Source organism: Lepidochelys kempii, chromosome 5, assembly GCF_965140265.1.
Source record: "Lepidochelys kempii isolate rLepKem1 chromosome 5, rLepKem1.hap2, whole genome shotgun sequence".
In the NCBI taxonomy this organism is placed as follows: Eukaryota; Metazoa; Chordata; order Testudines; family Cheloniidae; genus Lepidochelys; species Lepidochelys kempii.
Window position 1 is genome coordinate 39,094,968 of NC_133260.1, and position 24,311 is coordinate 39,119,278.

A 24,311-nucleotide genomic window follows, 5' to 3' on the forward strand; every position below is an offset into this window, starting at 1 on the left:
TTTGGGTGCACAGGAAAAGCCTAGTAATCATCAGGAGCAATAGGAATGTGAATCTGAATGCTGCATCAAGTAGCATGAGATTCGAGCAAAATCTTTCAGTGTTATAGACTTCAAAGCAAAGCTGAAGTAGTTTTACCCAACAGTAAATTTAAAATTGCTGGAACAGGTGGGAGATACTACAAAGAGATGCTACAGTAAGAGGCAGAGAAAATACATTAACACTATATTCAAAAGACTAAATCTTCACAGAAAAATCAGTTTGCATGTACGTATTACTTCTAAGCTGCCAATGGACGACTTGCTAAATGTTGAATGAATACATGAAAAGACCACCTCAGATTACTGCCTCTTCAGTTTTTTAACTAGTCTGTGTCCAGTGTAATTGTGACATTTTAGCAGCACACCCAAAGCCATCAGAAGGTATTTTCAGATCTCTCTAAAGTTGGCTAGCTGGAGGGAAGGGAGCAACTCCTGCACAATGCTTTTTTCCTAGAGCTTTTTATGTAGGAATTGCACTCGCTGCCTGATACTACAAAGGTTGCTAGCATGACACCACCTTTTTATTATTGAGCCTTATGCGACACTAACATGCCTTGTCTTTTCTATTTAAAAAGGTATTCAAGGTAACCAGCTCTCTATCCCATTCAGGGGTTGACCTCAACTTCAGTTTTACTACAAGTAAAGTGCCTAGTCTCTGCTGAGTCTTTACCTCAGGAACGTTAGTTACCCCAAGGTAACAAAACTTTTTTTTAGCAGTGAAGATGTGGCTTGTGTAACATTAGTGCTCCGTGTTACTATCACAGGCAGCAGAAAACAAACATGTGCACAATAGCCCCATGACAGCAGCCTGCATATGCAGCATGAAGGGTACTGAGATAGTAGTCAGTGTCTTATACAGTTGAACCTCAGCGTTATGAACACCTCGGAAATGGAAGTTCATGGTTGTTCTTTCAAAAGCGTACAACTGAACATTGACTTCATACAGTTTTGAAACTTTGCTACGCAGAAGAAAAATACTTGTAGCTATCTTAATTTAAGTGAAACAAGCACAGAAAATTCTTACCTTGTTAAAAAAAATTTTTTTAAACTTTTCCCTTTAATTTTTAGTAGTTTACATTTAACACAGTACTGTACTTGCTGCTTCAGAAGGAGAGGGGGTGTCTCTGTTCCTGCCTGATTGTGTACTTTCAGTTCTAAAAGAGGTGTGTGGTTGACCGGTCAGTTTGTAACTTTGTTCATAACTGAGGTTCTACTGTAAAAAAAATTTGTAACTTTCTCTCTGCATTCAATAATTGGCCTTGAATTACAACATGTGATGATCATAAAACTGATCCAGAGAACATCAACAGTTTTTACTGTAATCAAAATTTGTATTTCCATTTCACCCAGACTAGATCACATTTGGGTATACCCTAAAATAAAGCTATTCATTCTGTCCAGTCCTACTTCTGCCCCAGTCACATTAACCTTGACAGTTTGGCAGCTTAACAAAGAGAGAGAGCATCTGTGCTTTCCAGAGTCCAAAAAAGAGAGATGACAATGACAACTCCATCTCCTACTTCTTAAGAGTGTAATACGGCTTAAAAAGTGTCCCTCACCATTTGGTATCAATAATCGCCAAACTAGGTCACAAGTAGGGTCACCAACATTGTATTTCAAAAAAAGACTTATTCTCAGCACCCTCACCCCACCCTCCCCATATTATGATTATCAGCAGCAGCATTATTAACAACGCTGATAAAAATAATAAGCCATTCTCCAGGTGAGATGCCAGCTGGGGGAGGCTAGCACCCAGCCCTGCCCCTTCTGCCCTCCCCCCCCCGGAGCCCAGAGCCCCCCCCATCATCACCACCAGCCCCTGCCCCAGGCTAGCACCCCTTTAGGCCCCCCCCGCAGTGCCAAGAGCACTGGCGGTGCGGCCCCGGCCCCAACCCAAGCTGGGGCTACCGCATGGGGGAGCCACAGAAGGGGACCTTGGGGCAGAGTGTGGGCAGGGCCGCTCCTGGCTGTTTGGGGAGGCACAGCCTCCCCCAGCCTATGATACCCGCCACTCATGCTGTTCTCACCTACATTTGCCAGGAGCATTTCTTGCTGATTTTTGCAGCACTCAGCAACTCCCAATCTTGTTGTACAGAGATGAAAAAAATAAAGGGATGTCCCTTGACAACTCTAGCACAAGTCATCTCAGCAGATTCTCTCTTCACCTTCTTTAAACATTCAGACTGCTCCCTAATTTGCTCACTTGGATACCAATGTGTAAGTAAAGAGATACATTTAAAGGCACACCATCAGCGGGGCCCACATATCACCTTATACAACTATACGCAGAAGCATCTTGAGTATTAATATTACATCTACATATTGGTATTTGCTACACCAGCATTCTCTCCAAAACGTATAGAGACTTTGAAAGAAGTAAATGTGCATAAATTACTGTAATACAAGTCACACTTAAGTTATCTTTTACAACTTATGCCATAGATATAAAACTTATATCTTGATCTCAAAATGTAAGTTTATTTTTAATAAGGCTATTTAATTAATTGACAATTGGATCTATTCTACACCTTAAAAGGGGCTAATTACATCAGAACTTACTAATGAATTCTAGGAATAGGAGTAATGTCTGTACAGGGCTTTAGAAGAAAGGATAAAATAATGACTTTTTAAATAAAACACCCAATGCTTCAATTTTTAAATTGATTTTTCTGTATATGTTGCTAGTTCTTCACTTTCACCCCATTTTCTGTTCAAAATTACTGAAGTCTATGTTTTGTATTTGTTTACTACTTGTCAGCAGAACTGCAGTTTTTACATAGAGATTTGAAAATTCAATACATCACAAGGTGGTATTGGTTGCAACAATAGCACGAGCTATTTGCTTTTCAGATTTATGTGTATTTATGTTCTTCTCGTAAGAATATTAATAAGGCCCTGGGCTTGCCTTGTTAAGCATAGATTAGTATCTTGAACGTGAAACACCTTTACAAAAAAATCTCTGTGGATAATATGATCACAGTTGTTCAAACCAGTAAGTAAAAATGTACATACATGTCCTAAACAAGGTACTAATGGCAAAGCAAACCTTAGTTAGGAGGTCATCTTCTGGTGGAGGTTCCCATGTAAATACAATTATTATATTTCAATTAGCATGATGAAACTTAGTGAAGATTAGTGTAATTAGAATCACTGGCATGCATAGATAGCTATTGCTTTTTTTAAAAGGGAGCAAAGAATTTCTGACATTCTTTGCTTAAACAACCCACATGACAAATATTTGTCATTCTTTATCCTCCTTTATTCCCCCTACATAACATTTAGTGTAAAAGGGCTACTAAAAATATACATCTTTTTTAAAATAAATTAAAAATACCCCACCAAGGCAATTTAAACACAAATATTTGCATCCCTATGATAAATGTTTGGGGTTTTTTTTTACAATCCAATTGTTTTGGGAAAAAATTCTTCTGCCCTGTTGAGTGAAAGATCCACACAAGCAGCAAAACTGACTATACGAAGCAAACACACGCTTTTATCATAATCTCTTTCAGTGTCAAATATTTGTATGACCATAGCGTTTAAAGGCCCTAACAAGGACCAGTGCCTCAATGTGTTCAATGCCATACAAGATGAAAGATGCTTTCTCTTGTCTTGAGAACTTAGAATCTGAGGCCCTGATCCTGCAGACCCACATGGGCTCAGATAGAGCCCAACTGAATTCAATGGATTTTGCAAAACCATGAGGGTCTACCCATGTTGATTACAAGATCAGGGCCTAAGGGGCAGCCTTAATACTTAAGTGTCATGACACGGGTGCAAATTCTGATGTTCATAGTGTCACTTAAACGAAAGAGCATAGTCATAGTTGTGTGCAAAGGACAAAGCTCAAAAGGCAATTAAATCTGGACACTTCAAACATTATCAGCATTACCCAAAAAACATTAACTCCACCCTTTCTTTCTTATAAGGTCAAGTAGTTATGCTATTTTAACTGCATCATCACCTCACGTTACAGAGCACACAAATGAAGATCATCCGCAATTGCAGACTAGCCGTATTATTTGTACTGTGTAACTGATTCTAAATTTCAATTGGGTGCTGGCTGTAACTGCTGGTTTTATTGAGAGCAGTTCAGTTTTCCCTCTGATTGTCTTTTTTCTAATTGTGGAATATTTCAACTCTTGGCCACGTTGGCTAGTGTCTCTTCAGTTATATTTTTTAGTTCTGGTTAACTTAGTTAAGTGTAGAGAAAGTAAAGCTAATAGAGGAAAGACAGCAACAAGTTCTGTCTCAGTGCTTCCATGGCCTCCCCCCACCCACTAGTGTGGCCAAGCACTCGGGAGAACTGAAGAACTCCAGAATTACTTCTGAATTAAATGGTTTGCAATTAAGAGTCATAACTAGAGCTGGTCAGGACTTTTCCCAGAACAGTTTTTCATCTGAAAATGCCAATTCTTCAAAACCAGAGTGTTCCAGTGTGGTTTCAACGAACTCTAAATGAAATACAGACAGTGCTTTGACAGAAATCTGCGTGGTTCCTCAGCCAGCTTACCTGCTGGGCCACTGGAGAGCTCAGGTTTCCCAGCTCCCTGCCACAGAGCCAGGAGACTGGAAGCTCTAGTTTTAAACGGGGCTTTCAGGATCTAGGCTCCACAACAGAGAGCCTGGTAGCTCAAAGCCACAGCTCAAGATGGGATTCTCAGGGCTTCTAGGCTCTGTGCTCCACAGTGGGGGACTCCTCTGACTCCTGGAGTCTGGGGAATCCCCAGAAGCGGCCAGCTGCTCTGTTTCATTTGGTGGCAGAGGAGAATAAATCCAAAATGTTTGATTTTTCTGAATTAAAATGTTTGCAGAATTTCATTTCTGCAGGAAATTAAAATAAAATAAAATTAAAAAAAAGCTTTAATTTTTGCTCTGAATCAGAAAGATTACTTGTTTGAAATGCCAGACTTGCCCTAGAATTTAATATTGCTAACGGTTTAAGCTAAACGCTAACCTGTTATTATTCAGTTGGTTTTTTCAAAGGTGTCATTCGTTTTAATATTTCATGCAGTATCTAAGAAACACTCCTCCTGATGTGCTTGCTTTTCGACAATGGTGGGCCCCAAACCAAAATGGAGTCACATATGCTAACTTTTCCTTAACATTCAAGAAGGGATTATCCTATTGTTAAGGCAGCTGTTTGGGATCACTGTATTCACCACTGGTCACAGCTCCCAAAAGGGAAGAGAGACAGGTACCAAATCCAGTTGGCCCTGCTGAGTACTCTTTGTGATGCACAGAGGATTGTAGCTCTGGGCCTAGTACGAGAGCGGGAGAATCACAGGGTTCTACTCTAGGAAGACAAAGGAAAGACCCATTTCTGAAGGCGGTGCACTCAGAAGAAACCATAAGGGAAAGAGATGCAGCTAGCTCCGAATTGTGATACAACGTAACTGATTTAATAGACAGAACAGATGGTGCTGGGCTGTTGCATTACCCTTATTTATTTTAGAAAATAATTTGCTATAGTATCCCATGACAGCCCAAGAGTGGCAAATCCAGTATCACAATGGATGGAGGGAGAGGGAACAGTATACAAGTAAGGAGCATTATGCAAATGTTCTGCACTTTAGCTGCATCTTTACAACAGATAGTGAATAGCACATCTAAAATTTTACACCAGCAATAATCTTCCAGGTCTTGTGGCCTTGCAAAAAGGCAAGTTTTCTATCAGTTCATTGCTATCTTGGATCAACTTTCAAACATACATCAAAAGCTAGTCCATTTAGAGCTCTTATTCATTGTAGCGCAGCAACAATATTTCACCTAAAGGAACAAGGCAAAGAACATTCTGCAGTAGCTGGAGTTGGAGGCAGAGTAGCAAATATTCACAATGAGCAGATGTTGCTAAAAAGTTTTGTTGCACTAGGGCAGAGTTTCAGTAATGGCATTGGGAACAGCCTCCTTTCTTTGCCAATATCCTCTGTTGCTGGTACTCAAGAGACCTGATGCTTACAGGTACATATAGTACACAGCAGTTGGTTGTTCAAGTTGACTATAGTTAATTTGTTGAAATATACACAAAAAAGCAATAAACAGGGAGGCACTTTTCCTGCAAGCACCTAATCTGTCACTTAGATTAATACGTAAAAGCAGCAGTAAATGGCAGAAATAGCCAACACATACTTCATTTTAGTCGTACTTTACTATTCACTTCGTTCTCTCCAAATCCAATGGATTTTGTGTTCTTGTGCCTCCTGGGATGTGAAAGGATCAGCTCATGGTCCCCTCGCCCCCTGCCTATAAAGTCAATTGTTAACAAGATCAATATTTAAGTTATCTTTCAGAGGCAGTCTAATACCCCACCAATGTAAAGTGGTAGGGATAGGCTGAGAAAAGCTGAGTTCACACATCTTATGGGTACTGTTTCAGGTTCTCTGGCTGCAGCAGATTCAGCACTAGTTTTAACTCAGGCCTTGGCTACACTTACAGATGTACAGTGCTGTGAGTTAAACCTGCCTTCGCACAGCTGAGTAGGGAAATCACTTCAGTCTGTCCACACTGACAGCTGCCAGTGCACTGTCGTGGTCACATTTGCAGCTGCACTGGGAGTGGTGCATTATGGGCAGCTATCCCAGCATTCAAGTGGCTGCAACGTGCTTTTCAAATGGGGGTGGGGTGGAGTGTGACAGGAAGCATGGGGGGAGGGAGAGTGGGTTTTTGGGGTGCTGAGAGTGTGTCAGCACACTGTCTTGTAAGTACAGACCCCCCTCCCTCCGCCGCCTCTCTCTCTCACTGAAAGCAAATGGCAGCTGTTTCTTTTTTTCTCATAGACGAGATAAGCAGCCGCTCCCCGAAACAGACCCCAACCCCCCTTCCCCCCCTCAAGCAAACATTAGCTGTTGGCACTCCAAACGGAGCCCCCCTGCCTACCTCTCACTCATTCAAAGCACAGTAGCTGTGTTTGTTTTTTTGATAAGCCGCCCCCCCCCCCCCCCGAAACAGAGCTTTGAAACGGCACTTCCGCGTCCCGAGTTCACAACAAAACAAGAGAGGACGCTTCAGTTAAAAGTCTTATGGGGAGTTTCCAGAGGTCAATCAGTGCGTAACAACGTTACTCCCCGTTTACACTGGAGCATCTCAGCCAATGCGCAACAGCTGTTAATCCTCTTGGGGAGGTGGAGTACCAGGAGCGCTCCATCCAGGGAGTCAGAGTACTCTACGTGCCTTGCCAGTGTGGATGGGGAGTAAGGTAGAGCGCTCTGGGAGGCTTTATTGTGGTATAACATGCAAGTGTAGCCAAAGCCTCAGTTCCTATGTAGAAGGTTTTCTTCACAACCACAGGGGATAAAAATCTTTAATTTTAAATTAAAAGCTTAGATTCTGCCGATGCTGATGAAACTCGTGAGGCAGGGGGGGAGGGGAAGGTTTTCCTTAGTCCCCCATGTCTGAAAAACAACAAAGTATAAAGCAGAACAATATGTCTGCATCTACACTGACCAACTCCGTTAATTTAATTCACCATCAGTACAGCTTCATTGGTGGTAGGAATGATATAAACTCTACTCTATACAGGACTGGACTTTTTTTTACTGTGAAGTCTGCTAGCACTGACAGTCTAAATGAAAGAAATGCTAGCAAAACGTGTACAGTTTATAAGAATGGTCAGAATTAAACATTTAAGTTAAATTATTTTAAATAAACTAAATTAAGTTTAAGCGAAAGTACAAAATGAGAACCCACTGGCTAGACTATCAACCAACACACAGACACAATACTCTATGTATATTCCTATGAGAGTAAACATAATGAAGGACTTCACCAAAGTATGGATGTTCTTGTTGTTCTTACACTGTTGTTGTAGTCATGTCAGTCCCAAGGTATTACAGAGACAAGGGGGCTCAAAAGCTTGTCTCTCGGATCTACAGAAGCTGGTCCAACAAAAGATATTCCCTCACCCGCCTTGTGTCTCTTATGGTCTCAGTATTTCTGGGGCTGTTGGCAATATATGAAAACATGATCGATGACTGGTATGTCTAGACTGCACACTTCACTAATATTTAAGCAAAGCACCAGTGTCTGATACCAATTCAGGGGGCAAATGTAAAAGCTGCACTGAAAGACAACATGCACTGTTTATGTCAAAACACAGTTCTTGGCCACTACACTCATAGGAAAATACTGGTCTTCTACTTATGAAGCACAAACATTTTAATCCATAAACAGGTGACATACTGTAACGATAATACTGAAAAAAGGTCTAGATGAGTTAGAAAACAATGTACTGACTGGATTTGTCTAGACTAAAAACCAATCTCCAAGGTGCCCGACGAGATTACAAGTTACTATGTTGGTAGACTTGAAATATAATGAATGGGATGACTAGGTCTCTGTAAAACAGGGATAAAGCATTTTACAAGGAGGTCAGTATCATTAAGATCTACTGGTGAACAGTGCTTATACTTGGGGACAATAAAAGACATTTAATTGGACATTTTGGTAGGACACTGAGTCAACCATTTCCCTGCTGGGCACTTCTTTTGGGGAAGCATGTGGAATGAACATGCAGATATCAATCCACAACACCTTTCATGGGTTTCTTCATACATCCTGGCTATACGCATACTATGAGAAAACTAGAGATCAAGCCAGGGACGCTTACCACCAAGACTCACGTAAGCTTTATAATTCTCATTACCTCTTTCTAGCATATCATTAAACCCCATTCTATTTTATCCACTATCTTTTCTGCCTTTTAAAGAATTTCTAAATTGGTCAGTCTTGGAACAGACTCAGCTTCTTTGTACCACTGCTGTAATCAACATGGCAGCTAAACACTGCACAGATGTGAGAACTTGTGGAAAGACACTAGACGACCGCCTCACATCATCCCAACATGGGTAGCTGAGCTGTAACTCAGAGACTAGAGGTCCTGTTTATGATTGATCTGTCCAAACAACAGGCCAGTGAAGCAAACATCAGAGACTGACCTTTTCTATCCTCCATCTCTTCCTCCTGTAGGAGTTTAATCACATCTGTCCTCAGAGGCCGATTCATTTTAAAACTAAATTGTGGGTCAACAGTTAACAAGCTCTCTCTCTTTTCTCCTCCCCTTCCCCCCTCCTCACTTATCCAAGGAGCACATTTGGTATTATCCAGAGGCTATGGGAAAATCCAGATAGAGAAACACTCCGTGCAAAAGAGGAAGGAATTTCTCCAAAATCTATATTCCTTTAACTTTTGATTTCCAGGTATGTGTCATAATTGCTTTTATTTAGTGCATGTTTAATCATTTTTAGAGGATATTTTTGATTGGTTGCTTATAAGTGAACAAAAGTCCATTAAAAAACCTTCCACCTAAAATTATTAAGTGTTGTGGTAGTAAATAGGTGACTAATTCCATCTTTGAGTTCCACATCCAATCAATACAACAGCAAGAACTGTTTGTTATTGAGAACTGGTGGAATCCTTAGTTTCTGTTTACTCATCATTTAGCAGAAGAATGAAACAGATACTCAAGTTGTTACTACAAGGGTGCTGCATTCCTTACATAGTGAGAGATATGCAAACCTGAGATACACCTATGGGCAGAGATTACTCATCAGTGATTCCTATGATGTGGTAAAGATGAGCAGCTTCATTTTCAAAACTATCTTGTACCCACAAACTTCACTAATGTCAATGGGATCTCTGGGTACTCAGCACTTGTGAAAATCATGCCATAAATCTTCATAAACTGGTTTTGGGGAAGGTGGTGTAATGTGTAAGAACTCTTCTGTAGCTGCCAAAATATAGGATTCAGAGCAGCAGCCGTGTTAGTCTGTATTCGCAAAAAGAAAAGGAGTACTTGGGGCACCTTAGAGACTAACCAATTTATTTGAGCATAAGCTTTTGTGAGCTACAGCTCAATGAGTAGCAGCTGTAGGGAGAACAAAAAAAATACAATTGCCATAAAACACAGAATTATCTCGTGGAATGAAGAAGGCAGAGACAGATGCCAACACCCTTGTGAGAGGGATTATAAGTGACTTTATGTTAAGGTCTTATCTACAATGTGGAGTTGACCCACTTACAACCACCGGTGGCCAGCAACCATTGCAGCTCCACGGTCTAAACCTAACGTAAACAGAGTAACGCGCTATAAGCTATGATTTGCGCCAATTCAGTTTATGCTTATTTCAAGCTAGGTTTAAGCAGCAGCGCAAATTAACAGCTTAGTTTGTCTGCACTGGGGCCTAAGCCATTGCATCAATGCAGCTACACTGGTAGCTGGACACAGATGGCTGAGATCAAGACAAGTTCTATATAGGATTTTGAGAAAGTGCAACACTAGAAACTTTCTAGCCCATCTAGTGATATTTATTAATATTAGTTTATGGCATGTTTATGCTCATCTCTATTTTCTTCTAATAAAAAAATATTAAGTAACTCAGCAGAGACCTGTTCATTTTAAACTAGAGTTAGTCTTTGCTAGACCTTCCGGAAAGAACAAAACTCACTTCTCATCTTTGGAAAGGTGAAATGTCAATAAGGCATAATCACGGAAGACCTATTACTCCACTGCGCAAGAGAGTTCTGTGAAGATGCTGGTTGCAATTCGTTGGAGCATAGGGAAAAGCTCAAGACCCAGAGGATGGAGGGAGTTGGTTACAGGGAGCACAGAACTGGAACACCAAAAGTTGAAATACAGATCAAGATTGCCTTGACATGACTGGTACATCTTAGTCACCCTGAAGTCTATGGGCCCTCAGCCAGTTACTTCTACTAAACCTTCCCCCCAGACACATTTGACATGCATTATCACTACATCTCACAGATCAAGTGGTGCATAGAGCTGTATGTCTAATGAACGCACTAACTAGAATAGGATCAATGGAAAAAAAACTAAACAAATGCATTCTCATGGCTGATGTTATACAGTCACAGGAGGTAAACATTAAGTTATATTTCCCATCTAGAAAATTCAGATTGAGTTCCTGATTCTATTCAAAACATTCCCTGTCCATTATTTTCCCCAAATGCTCATAACTTCCTTGAACAATTCTTTTGGGGCCAAACTTTTCCATTTTTGGCTTTGGTTCAAATGACTTTTTCCATGCAAGTTTGAACAGAAGTAGTTTAATTCTTGGAGTTAAAAAACAAAGATCACGCACTTTGCCCACATGTACCAATCATAATGACATTCTGGTCACTCCATTTGAAGCTTCCAGCTTAGCTTGCTTTGTGATCTCATGTACTGAAGTCCACTCAAATGTGAATAAAATCAGTTCAGTAGTTTTAAGTTACAAACATTTGAAGTACAGAATTGTGCATGCACATGAGTCTTTGCAGGAGAGATGGAGCAGAAGAACGTATTTTCAGTATCAGAATACAGTCAAGCCTACCACGAACTCAGGCATTATACAAGGTACCATATGTGCTCAAGGGAGCAAAACTTTTGCTTCACTAAGCAAAGCTGCAACCTGACTCAAGTGTGTAAAATGTAAAACAATATTACATTTTTAAAAACTGGTTCTCACTATACAAACTCAACTGTAAACAACAATGCCTGCTTTCTTGGTCCAATATCTTATCAATCAATATGCAGCGGTTAGTTTCAAACAAAATGCAAAGTAGGTGATGTTTAGGAGAGGGAGGGGCTTCCTAGAAAACAACAAAAAGTAGGTGGACAAAAGAAAAAAAAAAAAAAAGACATGCATGGCTGTACAAAACTGTTAGTGTCCATTAAATTTTCTAGGTCTAATCATCTAAAATATCCCTGCTAAAAGAACGATTTAAAAAAAAAATACCGTTATCTAAACTAACAGGACAAAACTATGCAGTAATAAAAAAATACACACATTTAGTTAGGTATGTTTTGAGACATGAGTCTATCAAAGAAAGGTATGTGATATTTTCCATTTCATAACACAATCCTCAAGAGCACACAATTGAAATTTAAATGTTTATGCTCTTGCTGAGCACTTAAATGCCACAAAGGACTGCGTCTATGTCTCCACAGTTTAAACAGCTCAACTTACACTGATATAATACAAGGACGAACCTGCTAGATCTGGGCACACAGAAACATTGCATTTCCTAGGATATACTGCACTGTGATTTCCCTTCCCCATACCCCAAGATGGACAAGTATAAATAGCTCAAGAAATTCATTCAAACAAAAGTATATCAGGAGATGGATATGCCATGTTATCAGAACATTACAGACGACTGTTATACTTCCAAAACACATCCTTGATGAGAGGACCAAGACACACTTAAGTTGCAAAAAGAAAAGGAGTACTTGTGGCACCTTAGAGACTAACCAATTTATTTGAGCATAAGCTTTCGTGAGCTACAGCTCACTTCATCGGATGCAAGTGAGCTGTAGCTCACGAAAGCTTATGCTCAAATAAATTGGTTAGTCTCTAAGGTGCCACAAGTACTCCTTTTCTTTTTGTGAATACAGACTAACTAACATGGCTGTTACTCTGAAACCTGACACTTAAGTTGGTATTCGGCATTGTAATATAAGTCTATATTGTTGAAATCAAATATGTTCAGTAAAAACGCCAATGTGCTAGAAACAGATCCTGCTGGGCAAGGGTTTAAGTATCGTCTAATCCCATTGTTCCCAAATTTGTTACAACACTGCGACTCCTCAACAGATATTTTAAATCTTGGGTGGCGCCCTACAACCAAATTCTGTTTAAAAAAAAAAAAAAAAGTCTCATGTTACTAGAGTCAAGAGTTCAGGACACTAGATTCAAGAGGGACATGAGTTTTTCTGACTATTCAATTACATGCAGTTTAATATTATAATATTAATATAATCTTATATATTCTACACTAATTCATGGTTTTAATATGGTAATTTGAAAACATGGATTTTTTTGCACGTTCAGATACAGTCTAAGATTCTAGTGAGAAGAATGTGCCTGTTTCAAAATTCATAGTTGTGTTGGGTTGAATCTGATAGTGCTGGAGTTTAAGTTGTTTTCATAGAACATCAGGGTTGGAAGGGACTTCAGGAGGTCATTTAGTCCAACCCCCTGCTCAAAGCAGGACCAATCCCCAGTTTTCGCCCCAGATCCCTAAATGGCCCCCTCAAGGATTGAACTCACAACCCTGGGTTTAGCAGGCTAATGCTCAAACCACTGAGCTATCCCTCCCCCCAAGTTTAAACCATTTTTATGTTTAGTTTTCACAGAAATCACTGCTGAAAATCCAGACTCAGAATTGGCTGGAAGCACACTGAAACAATGTGTATTCACTGCCTGAGATTTTAGAATATTAACATCAAGGGCCTTATGTACTTCAGGATGCAATTTCTTTGATACCAAAGCTTAACAATAAACCATGCAGTGTATCCAAATTGCTGTTAGCACTTTCTTCACTCACGCTGCAACCCCACTGTTCTTTCAGGTCATGGTTACTGCCCCTACAGTGCGTAGCCCCAAATACACAGACCTACATCCACTACAAATTTATCAAGGATCTTGAATATTTCTTCACCAGCTGTTTGGACTCATATTGCTTTGCCAAATAAAAGTTTTTCAGCTATTGTACCTTTTTGACAAATATCATGTAACACAGAAGCTGAGCCAGGTTGGTTATATCTGTGAAATCACCAAGCTGTAGTGCAAAATATTGACTTTCAACACATTCGACTCATTTTCTGCAAGGTCATCAGTGCTTCAATGGATGGTATTATTTGCCACAGGAATGGTTTTCAGTGCCATAACTGCTCGTTTCCCAGTCATAATTCTACACGCCTATTGCCACTGAAATTAGGAGGATCTCATCAATAGCGAGGGTTTGTTTGCCTTTTGCAATTTACTTGACCACAACATAAGATGCTTTTAAGGCTTTCTGAGGAACAGCTGATTCTTTAGACATGACTTATTACCACTTTTAACTCTTTTTGTTTCTGAAAGAAAAACATCACAGTTCTCGTTCCAGGTGTTTGGTTTCTAAATACCTACTTAGTTTCTCTGGCCTCATACTTCACAAATGACATGTTGTGGCTGTGTATTTTCTGCAGTAGTATCAAGACACGAAAATCTACACATAAATGAACCTACCATGTCTGCCAGTGCTGCTGCTGCCACTGGGAACATTCTTATCCTTTCACTCCAGCAGGGGGCTTTTACCAGAAAGCCTTCCTGCTGAATGTTTCCCCTGTAGGAAGTCTCTCTGCTGAAGGCAGCCCCTGCAGGAACAGAGGGGAGAGAGATGCTCCCAGCCCCATAGAATATCAGGGTTGGAAGGGACCTCAGGAGGTCATTTAGTCCAACCCCCTGCTCAAAGCAGGACCAATCCCCAACTAAATCATCCCAGTCAGGGCTTTGTCAAGCCTGACCTTAAAAACTTCTAAGGAAGGAGATTCCACCACCTTCCTAGGTAATGCATTCCAGTGTTTCACCACCCTTCTAGTGAAAAAGTTTTTCCTAATATCCAACCTAAACCTCCCCCACTGCAACTTGAGACCATTACTCCTCATTCTGTCATCTGCTACCACTGAGTTTGGGAAGCACTGGTCTAATCACTGTGGAACAGGTGGGGCAAAGAAAATGTAAAATGTAACATGAGCCTCTTTTTACAGTAGCAAAAATACTTAAAAAAAAAAAAAAAAAAGCTTGTTACAAAGAGCTTACAGCAGCTCCTTCAGGATTCTTGATACTTTTAGAGAATGCCCACAATTGCTAGAGCCCATGTCATAATTGGTGTCCTACAGTATATATTTCACTTGCAAATTCAGTGAAATGGGATGTAAAAACTCCCCACATACACCGCTTCCCAGCAACTGTCAAAGGGGATAGACAAAAAGAAGACTGAAGCTTTTCCCTCCAACTAGAAAAACAGAGCTTCCTTTCCATTCTCAGGAAGGTAAGTTTGTCTTTATACACACATAATGTAACTGCAAAGTTATTCAACAATGTATCCCACAAAGACTGCTGTTTTAAGTGGTTACAGCAGACTTGGGGTCTATCCCTCCTCTGCCACTGACGTGCTAAGGGACTCAAGATCACACAATTTCCCCATTTGTAAAATGGATATCTTCCCAATCTCAGGGGATTGTTTTAACTTTTAATTCATTATTTGTCTAATGCTCTGGGTCCTTGAACGAAAGCTACTGTTGACATGCAAGTACATAGTTTAATGATGCAGAGAAAGTCTCCATTAGGAGGAACGAGGAGCAACAAATTGCAGGAGTCCCATGCATCCAAAGACAATTTTCCACTGGACCATTTGAAAGGTAGGTCAAAATTTGGGCCTGAGCTACTTAGTTTTAACAATGCAGTAGAAGAACTCACAGGAATAATGTTGAGTTGAGAAGAATCCAAAGAGCAAATTGGGGCAAAACTCATTTTCCTATTCACATTTTAGAAAGCGGTGGTGGGTTTTGTTTGCATTTGTTTTTTGTTGGTTGTTGTTTTTTTTTTAAACACAACTTATAAACGAATTCCTCAAATTGCTTGTTGTCCAATTACATCTGTCATAAATATAAAGGGAAGGGTAAACCCCTTTGAAATCCCTCCTGGCCAGGGGAAAGCTCCTCTCGCCTGTAAAGGGTTAAGAGGCTAAAGGTGACCTCGCTGGCACCTGACCGGGATGGCCAATGAGGAGACAAGATATTTTCAAAAGCTGGGAGGAGGGAGAGAAACAAAGGGTCTGTGTCTGTCTGTAGTCGTCTTTGCCAGGGACAGAACCGGAATGGAGTCTTAGAACTTTTAGTAAGTAATCTAGCTAGGTATGTGTTAGATTATGATTTCTTTAAATGGCTGAGAAAAGAATTGTGCTGAATAGAATAACTATTTCTGTCTGTGTATCTTTTTTGTAACTTAAGGTTTTGCCTAGAGGGGTTCTCTATGTTTTTGAATCTAATTACCCTGTAAGATATCGACCATCCTGATTTTACAGGGGGGATTTCTTTATTTCTATTTACTTCTATTTTTTATTAAAAGTCTTCTTGTAAAAAACTGAATGCTTTTTCATTGGTCTCAGATCCAAGGGTTTGGGTCTGTGGTCACCTATGCAAATTGGTGAGGCTTTTTATCCAACATTTCCCAGGAAAGGGGGGGTGCAAGTGTTGGGAGGATTGTTCATTGTTCTTAAGATCCAAGGGTCTGGGTCTGTAGTCACCTAGGCAAATTGGTGAGGCTTTTTACCAAACCTTGTCCAGGAAGTGGGGTGCAAGGTTTTGGGAAGTATTTTGGGGGGAAGGACGCTTCCAAACAGCTCTTCTCCCGTAACCAGTATTAGTTTGGTGGTGGTAGCGGCCAGTCCAAGGACAACGGGGGGAATATTTTGTACCTTGGGGAAGTTTTGACCTAAGCTGGTAAAGATAAGCTTAGGAGGTTTTTCATGCAGGTCCCCACATCTGTACCCTAGAGTTCAGAGTCGGGGAGGAACCTTGACAACATCTCATGAGAAGAGGTGCGAGGTTAGGTTGAGGGATCTCCTCCCAGCCTGTAATGATTCTCTGCAAGGCTTTGAAGCGAGATACGGAAAGTTCCTACAACTTGTACATTTCAAATTTTCAGAGTTTATTTTTAAATGACTACTACAATTTAAAAGTTGTGCTCAAGACTGGATAAAGAACATGTCAAAGGAGTGAATTTACAATACACCAAAGATATACAATAAGTGATTTCCAAGATTCTCCTACCAGTAGTTTTATTAGGTCTCAAAAGGAAAAAAGTTCAATAGATTTAAACCTAAGGAGACTTCTTTTTAACTACCTAGTTTTATATGTAATAAAAATCTCCGTCTTGTTGGTACATTAATATCATCAATTTAAGTGACCTAAGGAATTAAAATACAATTTTTGGCCTCAATTAAAAAAAAATCTGTTAATTAAATTCACACAGGATCCAGGTATCACAATGGTAGAATTTAACTATGAAAAAAACAACCAATATTCCTTAGGAACATTGTAAAACTCAGGGTACAGAAAGTAACTTTGGCAATGAATTTGCAATCAATAGCGCCACAAGAGAATCTAAAGCAGCTTTATACCATTCCTCAGAATATTTACATGGAAGAGAGCAACATGCAGACTTCTGAATCCTTAAGGCAGAGTCATCCAATGATTAGAGTAAAGTGCACTTTAAAAGGACCTCAACTTGAAAAATATTTCAGCATTCAACAATTTACAATTTTCTATCTTCACCTTAAAAAGAAAAAATACACTATCAGTGTTCCCACATGATTACCAATGACCTATTCACAGAAGCCTCAGGATGGAACAAATATATGTCAGACAGCATAAAAACTAGCAGGTCGTAACTGTAACCCTGTATTTTGATGTTTCAGCTAACACCTTTCCAATAGGCAAAGCTTGTTTAAGAAAAGAAAACAGGACAAGTTGCATAGGTGATTAAGGGCTGCGTGAAGTGTATAAATGCACATTAGAGATGGTTGAAAACGTAATTCAAATTTTAACAAAAACTAGGGATAAGTTTTCCACAAACTGTTTCATGAAAAAATATCCCTTATTTTTCAAACCAGCTCCAAGAGTATATTTCAAAATCTTTTACCTGTATTCCTATCAGTTACAAGTCACAAAGCATCAATTCTGGCCACTTGTAAACACTTCCAGTTTTTCATACTCCAAGTGACATGACCAAAAAAAAAAAAAAACTCACTTACATGAAGATTAATTTTAGGAGCACAGGTAAATGGAGGGTTCCAACATGGAATATATCCAAATAAAAAAAAGAGCACATTAAAATACTAAATCAAATTAATCCGGCATTAGTTTAAGCCATTTTTGGATTTTCACTTTATAATCCAAGTTATTGCCAAGTCGATAACAAATCAATCCTTGGTGTTTCAGACTTTGAAATGGGAATTGCTTGCTCCTTTCTTCTGTTAGAAGATGAGAGTAACAGGGAGGGAATTCTTCAATGTAGCTGTGTTCTTGTCTTGGAGATATTCATAGACTACAGTAAACAATTATGTAAAAGTAGTATTTTCTCAGACCCCAGTCCTGCAAAGACTCACATATATACTTAATTTTATGAACTGTGAATAGCCCTATTCACTTCAATGCATTTCTTAAGCATATACATAAACCTTCCAAAATTATAACCTCACTCAACACATCTATTCTCTGGGTATTCAGAATCATTTATTTTATAGTAGTGCCTAGAGATCCCAGTCAGGGATCAAGGTCTCATTTTGTTAGGTGCCGTATACACATAAGAAAGATAGTCCCTGCCCCAATAATACACACCTGTAAAACAAAGGGACAAAACATAAGAGGTGTGAGGAGGACAAAGTAGCAGCCAGATTACATCAGCTGCATGACCACTGTCAAGTGATTTGCAGACATCACAAAATTGAGTGTAAAAATCTATAGAGCCACTACAAAGAGCTCCTCTCAAGTACAGAGCATACGGGCAGGATGGGAGAGGGCTAGAGGGCCATGTCCCCATCAATTTTTTCCTGCCTTAAGGATGAGCTACAGGGGTGGGGCAGAGAGGAGTGAGCAGTGTGTAGCGCCCCGGGGGAAAAAAGGCGGAATGAGGGTGGTGGGGCCACGGCTCAGGCACCGGAGGGGGCTCCCCCCCGCACTTCTCAGGATCTTCCAGCACTCCTGACAGAGGGCAGCATCAGTGAAAGATAAGCCTGGTTGAGGGAAAGTTAAACTAATGTGCAGTAATGGTAGCACTGTTTCCACAGAGGAGGCAGGGTTGTTCTGTTTTTCTTTTTTTAAATTAAAAGGTACATTTTTACTGCTTTGTACTTTTGTTAGCAATGCAGAGCTAATGCAGTTAAGAGCTATAGTCTTGATTCCACTCCTTCTTGTGAATCATCAGAACAATTCACCAAGTTCCGTTCACTGACACCTGAGTTTGAACAGTTATCATAATGAGAACTACAGGGCTGCAAAGTTGGAACCAAGGGATTAATCTGGCCTGGATAACCTTTATTATGAGTAATAGTGCATGAAGAGACCCTACCTTGTGTTTGCTTCAGTGACATTTAGATGAATATCCTCAGAGGAGCCTAAGAAAAGTTAGGCACCCAAATCCCACTGAAATTCAACCCCTGTTGGTATTCTGAGCACATTTACATGGAAATCAAGATAATTGATAATCAGTGCTATTTTTACAGCGCTGCTTTTCAGAACAGAACAAAACTAAGTTATGCTAGTTACAGGCCTTAAAATATACTGGTCGTTTTTCATAAAAAACATCACTTAAAATGTGTATGCATCTTAGCCCAATTTGACCTTCATCTGCATTAGGAGCCAAGATGTAGCTCACAAAGTTGCATCAATGTATGAAACCAATAAAATCCCATTCCAGATATACTCCAGCAGTGCACACGGAACAGCTTTTACTATATTAAACATGTTTTGAGTGAAACAATACTACCTCTGCAGCAAGTAGAGTTATATTCTGAAACCAAAGAATGCTCAAACAAGACGACAGCATTCAGACAGACTAGTCTTTGTCCGAGCTTGCTTTAAGCCAGTGGTTCTCAAACTTTTGTCCTGATGACCCCTTTCACATAGCAAGCCTCAGTGTGAACCCCCCTTATAAATTAAAAACACTTTTTTATACATTTAACACCATTAGAAATGCTGGAGGCAAAGTGGGGTTTTGGGTGGAGGCTGACAGCTCACAACCCCCCATGTAATAAGCTCATGACCCCCTGAAGGGTCCCGACCCCCGTTTAAGAACCCCTGGACTAGTGGCATGACCCGGGTGAAAAACTGCAGATTTTGCATTATCTTAAATAATCTCTATTATTCTTGGATTTTACCTCAATTTTCTCCCCCTTTGTTATTTAACTATTATATCATTTAGTTCTGTAAAGCACTTTGAGTACAGCATGCATGACAGAGAATATGCAAAATAAAGTTGTCTTGTATTACCCTTCCTGGCTAATATTTTCTTGCTCAAAAGATTAACTTAACTAAAGAAACATCAGTTTTACAAAATAAATTATCTTATTTGTTTTAATAATCCAATAATACAAAAAATGTAAAGTTTACTTTTCACCATTAATGTTGCATTTACCTTTTTTATCACACTCAAGTTTGGACAATAAAAGTATGTTGGCTGGTCAGTTTCACTTTCCCCTTCTCATGCACAAGTACAATGCTGTCTGTCACCTTCTGATTTCCAGGGCTATAAGGGAATGCATAATAACTTAGTTTTTAAGTTACATTAAATGATTTCATTTAAAAAAATTTATAGAAAACTATTAACGTTAAATGTAAAATAATAATGAGGCTTTGACTTATTTTAGATCTGTTTTATAGCAACAATCATTCTTGATACTTAAAAACACTTTCTACCAGGATTAAGGTTCTGATCCTTGTGGTTGCAAAGAAAACTTTCCAAATTCAAACTTATTAGTCTCCTCCTGAATTTGCAGATAGACATAACAGAGCTTCTGTGAACTACAGCAAAGTGAAAATTGTTCAGTGTTGTCAGTTTTCACTGTTTTTCAGATCCCCACAGTAGTCAAACTGACAAATCTTATACCAATTCTACTCTGCTATGGCTTTAAAAAAAAAAAAAAAAGGGGGGGGGGGGATTTCCAGCAATAGCAGGCTAGTGCAGGTGTTAAAGCTGAGTGGGAAAGGTAGAGTAGCAGAACCTCCCTTCCCATTGCACTAGTCAGAAGGAGGTGTAAAACAGTGAAAAACCCCACCTCCAAATCATTTAACAGGCTCTGGGATGGGGGAAACCCTATGAGACACCTTGGTCCTCCTGTTTTTTTATAGCCAGCTAGAGTTGAACAGAGACGCTGTAAATTTATCAGGCACCTACTAGCTCTGGAGGCTGATATGAAAGTTAGAGTACCCAGTAAAGTTCAGGGTAAGCATCCCAGCACTCTGCTGCTTCCTACACAAGGAAAGGGCATCAGGACTGACTCCATTCCTGCTGTTCCCCCAGCACATTTTGTATCAATCTATGGCTAATAGAGTTGAACTCACTCTGGCTTTTAGGCAAATTTCAAAATCCTATGTGTGAGTGCACAAATGGGGATGAGCAGGAGTGACTGATTAGGTAAGTTAGAGAAAAGAAGTGCTGCACAGAAGGAGGGCTTGAAAGAAAAGAAAAATAAGAGATGAAAAAAATATAGTAATGGATCAAAGGGGAAAAAAAAGAGGAAAGACACTGATGACAACTCACAAAAGCATATACAATAGATTACTGTAATAAAAAGAGTAGAGTGAAGCCAAGAAGGAAAAGGAGGTAAGAAGAAAAATATGTATCAGGGAAATGTACTAAGTAGAGCTGGTCACATAGTGCTGAGAAAAATCTATTTAGTTACTTTTACTGATACTTGACTACTTTGATTAATACTTTGTGGTATGCAGCTACCTTTATAGCTGGTTAAATGCTAGTCAGCAAGTATTAGTAGATTAATACCAACGGAATTTTTAAAATACATTCCATGGATTACCTGCTATTCAACCTGCCCTACTGTACTAATAAAATTTAAGAAGCATTTAATAGGAATGTTGATGGACAATGGTACAATGAAACAACATACAATTACAGGTTTCAGAGTAACAGCTGTGTTAGTCTGTATTCGCAAAAAGAAAAGGTGTACTTGTGGCACCTTAGAGACTAACCAATTTATTTGAGCATAAGCTTTTGTGAGCTACAGCTCACTTCATCGGATGCATACAATTGTTTTACTCCTTTCTCCTGCAATGGGTACAGCCTTGGAGGAGCAGAGCAGGCACAGGTTTCAGTTTCAGACCCTGGATTTTTCTGTACAGGGACACTCAGGAAAGTTAATACAAATACACTAAAAGTGCAAAGTTAGTTGTCAAAAGTTTAATGCACATGGGAGTTTAGTTTAACTCTCATGTGCGCACCAATTCAGAAGTGAAATGGCATTAGTTTGCTGTAGCTTAGGTCTGGCATACACTAGAAAATTAAGTCAGTTTTAACTATGTAGGTCAGGGATGTGAAAAATCCATAGCTCTGAGCAGCATAGTTAAGCCGACCTAACAATTTTAGTTAATTCATTTTAATTAACACACCTTTAGTTAATTCATTTTAACTCCCCCATACAGAGAAGTCTGGTCTAGCTAATAGGTAGAGTCCTCAGTCTAGTAAGTGTCAAGTATATTTTTCAAGCCCTGAGCTAGTTAGTTCTATGTTAGTATGGGGGAAAGCAAGGCACAGAGAAGCTAAGTGATTTGTTCAACAAGGTCAGACAAAGTCTACAGCAAATCCAAGTGTACAGGCTCTCAGTGCTCTACCTCAACCATACCCACCATCCTCTTCCTCCCTCCCTCCCTCTCCCTCCCTTTTTAGCCTGTTGAGGAGGCTTGGATCTACAGTCTCTCCCTTGATTTTCTCTCTTTGGGCGGGGTCTGGAGTTTGTCAAAGCCAACCACACATTTCCCAGCAGATAAAGCTACTGATGTAGTCTCTTGCACAACACAAGTGTTCCATTCCCCTCTCCCATCCTCGGCATGACTTGTTTTGCAAGTTGGGCTTATTATCTCAATGCACGCTGCAGTTTGGAGGAAAGAGAATGAGTTAGGGATATTAAGTAAGCCCAACCCACAGTTTATACCAGCTTCATGAGCGCACAACTACTGTAGGAGCGTGGGGGGAATGGAAAGAGAGATGAAGAATTCAGACCAGTACTGGGCAGGAGTGGGACGGATTCACTCAGGAAAAAGCTGTGCTCATAGGGTGAAAATGTCCCGATTTGGGAGGCTTTTTCTTATATAGACACCTATTACCCCCTACCCCGATTGTTCACACTTGCCCTCTGCTCACCCTATCTGCTCATTTCCAGTGAAAGTCATACATTACTCAGCGGGCGAAGGGCTTACGACCTGAAACTGAACCGTGAACAAATACACACGCCGCACCTGTCTCTCCCTCTCCTGCCCTCCCGGATGGGCAAACACGCGCGCACTCCCAGGGCAGGCGATTTTAGCTGCAGGCAGCCATGCTGCCGCGGCTTCGTAGGTCAGCCTAGAAACACTTTTTTGTCCCTTGCCTTCTGCCTGTAGCCGCTGCGGTTTCAAGCCCATCAGTCAGCAACCATTTGTTAGAGCGGGGCCCAGGCAACGAGCACAGTGCCAGCAGCGCACCCGCCCCTCTGCCCGGAGCCGGACGTGGGTCTCACCTCGCCCAAAGCCGGGCGTGGGGGGGAAGGGGGTGGGTCCTTCCCCAAATCCACCTCCTATTAGACCTGCCCCCCCCCGCAAACCCTAACTCCCCCTCCCACCCCCCGCAGCCCCTCCGATCCCCCCCTTCCCCCGCCTCTCCCCTAGCCCGCCTCGCACAGCGGGTGACTGGGAGCCACGTTCCCCCGCCCTGGGCGGCCCGACCTCACTCCCCGGCCCGAAAGTTTGCGGGAAGTTGCCCGGAGCCCCCGCGCGGCCACTCACCGGCGCCGAGACCCGAGCGCGGACCGCACCTGCCCCGGCAGCCAGCAAGCGTGCGAGTGGCAGCGGCGCCGGCCGCACACAAGCTCCCCAGGGGGCGGGGAGGGGGAGCCCTGAGTCACCTTCCCCCCGCCCATGTGACCGGCCGCGCTGGGCTGCACCCTGCTGGGCCAGCCCAGCCCAGCGCCCGCCCCTCCGGCTGAGCCGCGCGGGCTGCGGCAGGTAGGAGGGAGGGGGTCCTGGGGGAGGTGTCCAGAGGGGCGAGCCGGGGCGCGGCCCCGTCCGGTGTGAGCGCAGATTCCAGAATGGTTCCAGACGCCCCTAGGCGCCCTTCCCTGCTCCCAGGAGAAGCCCTGCGGGGGTGGGGTGTGGGGGACGATTGGTAGATGGCTGGACCTGAACCGGTCCCCTCCCAAGCATCAGGGATGGCCCTGGTTGGAGATGGGACTTTGGACCCAGAAAGCCAGAGCCCTGCCCGTGGCATGGAGCACACACACCCTCTTTCTCTCTCTCTCTCAGGTGTTTGGTTCAACCCTCATACACTCAGGGTCTAACTGCTGACCAGATGTTGGGTCAGAAGGAATTTTCTCCCAGCTCAGACTGGCAGTGACCTTGGGGTTTTTTTTACAACTTCCTCTGCAGCGTGCAGGTCACTTGCCAGGATTATCTGGGTGTATCTCACTTAATCATTTCCTGCCATTATGGGGCCCTCAGGAACCTGGCACAGTGGTCCAGCCTAGTCTCTTCCTGAGGCACATCATAGTCAAGTTGTAATATTGTGTTCTAGTTGGGGTTAAGCAAGAGTGCTGAGTAAACGTCATTTAGCTGTCAATGAACCCTCAACATTGACGGGTATGAAAATCGTGGGATTGCACATTAGGATTAATGAAAGCAGCCTTACTGGGATGCTCCAAGCAGGAGCTGGCCGAATTCAGTTTGCTAGGAGGATCATTAGCTT

At 41.3% G+C, this 24,311-nt stretch overlaps 1 protein-coding gene across 4 annotated transcripts in view; it reads right to left on the minus strand.

Moving 5' to 3' along the window:
• The window catches only part of ELOVL7 (ELOVL fatty acid elongase 7), a 50,370-nt gene extending 26,913 nt beyond the window's left edge, over nt 1-23,457 (minus strand). For 2 of the 4 annotated variants that reach the window (XM_073344005.1, XM_073344002.1), the window contains exons 1-2: nt 23,357-23,457; nt 19,998-20,108 (exon numbers count right to left, since the gene is read on the minus strand). The gene's annotated coding sequence lies outside the window, so the exon portion shown is untranslated. Of the gene's footprint in view, nt 1-6,168; nt 6,283-7,833; nt 7,917-19,997; nt 20,109-23,356 lie in introns of those variants that run through there. The other 2 variants (XM_073344003.1, XM_073344004.1) reach the window with 2 other exon arrangements.
• Between the last annotated feature and the right edge of the window lie 854 nt (nt 23,458-24,311).